This window comes from Nymphalis io, chromosome 24 (assembly GCF_905147045.1).
Source record: "Nymphalis io chromosome 24, ilAglIoxx1.1, whole genome shotgun sequence".
In the NCBI taxonomy this organism is placed as follows: domain Eukaryota; kingdom Metazoa; phylum Arthropoda; class Insecta; order Lepidoptera; family Nymphalidae; genus Nymphalis; species Nymphalis io.
The window spans coordinates 125,896-130,116 of NC_065911.1; positions in this window are offsets into that span (position 1 = coordinate 125,896).

A 4,221-nucleotide genomic window follows, 5' to 3' on the forward strand; every position below is an offset into this window, starting at 1 on the left:
CGACGAAAGACATAAACATTGCTGGCAACCCAAATAAAATTTTCGTGAAAGATCATCTTACACTACAAAACAAGATGTTACTTCAGAAATGTAAATCACTTGCTTCCGAAAAAGCGTACAAATTTGTGTGGACAAAAAACTGTCTAATTTTTGTTCGAAAAAACGAAAAATCACAGGCCATCGCAATAAACTCAGAAAAGGACCTTATAAAAATGATTTAATAACTAAAAAATTGTATGTATTATTAGATTTTTTTTTTAATTTTTACACTTTTCTGCAATACTTTTTCTTATATTTTTGCTTTTTATTTGTAATAAAAAAAATTTACACTTAAAGGTGACGCACACACACTTTCCATCACTCATACAAACACTTTCACACATACTGCTTTAATATTGGTTATGTTGACTTTTGACCGTCTTAGATCACTTAGCTTTACAATTATTTTGTTCCATTTTAATGAGTGTCTTAGTAATGCTTTAATTTCTACCCAACCATCATGAAGCCATCGATAAACTGTTACTACCAGAACGTCCGCGGTCTTCGCACTAAATTGGATGACTTACATGAGAATATTCTTAGCCATGACTTTGACTTAATCTTTATTACTGAAACCTGGCTTAATGATAGTTTCTTAGCCGATGAAATATGTGATAATAGATATGATGTTTTTAGGTGTGATCGTAATAAGTATACTTCAGTTAAAGGCATTGGTGGCGGTGTATTAATATGCGCTAAAAATGTTTTTCAAGCCGAAGCTAGAAATGAATTTGTTGGGGAGGGAATTGAAATTATTTGGATATCAGTTAAAGCACGAGTTTTCGCTAATACTCAGTGTCACGCAATTCATTTTGGTGTAACGGACATACCTGGTGACTCTCTGCATTCTCATCGCCTCACACTGGCTCTAGATTCATTGTCTAATGTTATACGATCCCACCCTAATGATTATGTATTCTTTTTGGGTGATTTCAATATCCCCAACCTCGATTAGACACATCGAGGACCCTTGTGTTTAAAAAAGGGTACAACACAAAGTCAAGCTGCTGTAGCTAATTTTATGAACACTATTGAGTTCCTTGGACTTAGACAAGTCAATGAGCATTGCAATTGTTCCAATAATATTTTAGACCTTATTATTACCAATACCTCACCAAAAGTGTCAGTTTCGTGCGATCCTTTATTAGTCGAAGATAAGTATCACCCAGCACTAGAAATAGATTGTTCTGATATATTCATATCGCAACATCGCCTTTTAAAAAATATAAAATACAAATTTCATAAAGCGGATTATATTAAAATTAGAGAATACCTGTCTAGTGTTAATTGGAATGCATTGTTCATTGATAAGTCGTGTGAGGAGTCACTTCATAGTTTTTATGAAATACTGTATGAAACAAGGAATTCCTTCGTGCCAAAGTCTCTTTCGGGTGGAAAGTATAGCTATCCAGTCTGGTACTCTAAAGTGTTGATTTCTATAACTAAAGAAAAATATACTGCACATCGCAAATGGAAAATACATAGTAACCCTCTCGATTATGATGAATTTAAATTGCTTCGCGACAGACAAAAGCGTATTCAAGCTGAATGCTACGACTCCTACATTTTTGGAATACAAGCAGGCATTAGAAACTCACCTAAACTTCTTCACGAATATATTTCTTTCAAACGTAATAATCAAAGTTCGTATCCAAGTTCGTTACGCTGTGGTAATCAAATTTACAATAACGAAAAAGAAATATGTCCTGGTTTTAGTGACTTTTTCAAAAATGTCTTTATTAAACATGCGCCTAGCTACGACAACTTATTACACGAAATACCTTCAGTGACGGACGATACTTACCACTCTTTCACTGTTACTGAAGAGGAAGTTTTAAAATTATTAACATCTCTCGATACTCAAAAAGGCTCTGGTAGTGACAACATACCTTCAATTTTTCTTAAATCTTGCGCTATTGAATTATCTTTGCCTTTAACTCTAATATTTAATAAGTCGTTGAGGGAGGGCGTGTTTCCCGCTAAATGGAAGGAGGCACTTATAGTTCCTATTCATAAGAAAGGCCCCAAGACAGAGATAGAAAATTATCGACCTATATCTATTTTGAATATTTCAAGTAAAATATTAGAAAAGCTAGTATATCACAAACTATACCCTTTCCTCGCGAGAGCCATTCCGTATAATCAGCATGGTTTTATGAAAAATCAGTCTACAGTATCTAATCTGTCAATTTTCATTAGTGATATTCACAATAATATGGACTCAGGTGCTCAAACTGACGTGGTCTACACTGACTTCGAAAAAGCGTTCGATCGTGTAGACCATGTCATCCTTCTACATAAATTACACGGATTAGGAATTCGTGGTGATCTCTTTCGTTGGTTTAAATCTTATATATCTAACAGAAGACAAGCTGTAAGAATTGGTGGCTCTTGTTCTGACTACGTTGATATTATTTCTGGTGTCCCTCAGGGGTCACACTTAGGGCCTCTTCTCTATAATACCTATTTGTTTGATATTGGTGCTTGCTTTAAATATTCAAACTTTTTAATGTTCGCCGATGATAAAAAAGTATATAGAAAAATTAACAAAATAGAAGATTGTTTATTACTTCAGAGTGATTTGGATAGATTATGTAATTATTATACAATGAATAGGATCTCCATTAACGTAAATAAATGTTCGCAAATTACTTTTACTCGAAAAATAAATACACATACTTATGGTTACACAATGAATGGCGTTCCTTTAAAGAAAACCAACCTGGTTCGTGATTTAGGCGTTCTCCTAGACTCGAAACTACTATTTAATCATCACATAGATTATATAACTAATAAGGCCTATAAACTACTAGGTTTTATAAATAGAACATGCAAACCTTTTCGCGACATTAATTGTCTAAAAATAGCCTATTTCTCTTATGTGAGAAGCATATTAGAGTATGCTAGTTGTGTTTGGAATCCTCAATATTTTAAATATATCGAAGGAGTTGAGGCCATACAAAAGAAATTTATTAAATATCTGAACTTTAAAACTTACAGTAACACAAACTACAGGGATGCTTGTAATCTTTATCGCATATCCAGCTTGACAGATCGACGTGAAACTTTAGATATGATATTTCTACATGATTTGGTCTCTGGTAAGCTAGACTCGCCTGAGTTGCGCTCGCGCGTTCTTCTTAATGTACCTAACAAGCGAACTCGTTATGCATATTCGAATCTGTTACACGTCCCTTTATCCAATTCGCGTTACGCTGCAAACTCTATATTGCCGCGCGTTTTCACACTATATAATAAAAAATACTCGCACATCGACATCTTTCATCGGTCGATTAAATCATTTAAAAAAGACATTCTCACGGCTCAAAATTCTACTTAACCATTCAAACTCATACAAAATTTACATACACCTAAACACATACATACAAACACTTAAACACATAAATACAACCTTCCCTACTACCTACCTACCGACTTATACACACACAAAACAACAGTGCAGTTAGCACTACGACACCCATCCACAACATAGTCTGTGTCGCCTAATTTATATTCATTCGTTTTTTTTATTTTATTTATTTTGTATTTTTTTATAAATATTTTGTTACTTAAAAATTTTTTTTTTTACCAAAACTGTGTGTTGCTACTTCTGTTTACTGATATTAAGTTTGCATAACTCAATGGAAAACAGTAATTGGCTCTATTTTTTGTATTTTATTTTTTATTTTTAATGCTTGTATTTTGTATAATATGCTGTTGTTTTCCTTAAATAAATAAATAAATAAATAAATAAATAAATAGTCCACTCGTCGCAAGCTTCGGAGAAGAATCGAAAGAGCGCGAGGAGACAGAACAAGAATATCCTCCAGGACATCGCCAACGTGAAGAACAGCCTCACGAAGACATCGGACACGAAGTGCACGAACGTGTACGTGTCGGACGACGGGAGCAAGTACAGCGACGCGCACGTGTCGAGCGACACGCAGGAAAAGTGCGTGTGTGACGACCTGGTGTTCCTCGAAGACCCAAACGACCCTAGACGCTGTATATACTTTCAGGTGAGCAGAAAACTCTACTCGTTTTTAAAAGATTAGCAAACCTTAGATATGCGATTCCACGCGATTCGCTACCAGCTCTGCTGTATTGTACACCACAAACACTTCTCGATCAATATATCTCTATATATAACACGACACTGTTACACTTAACTACTTATATAGA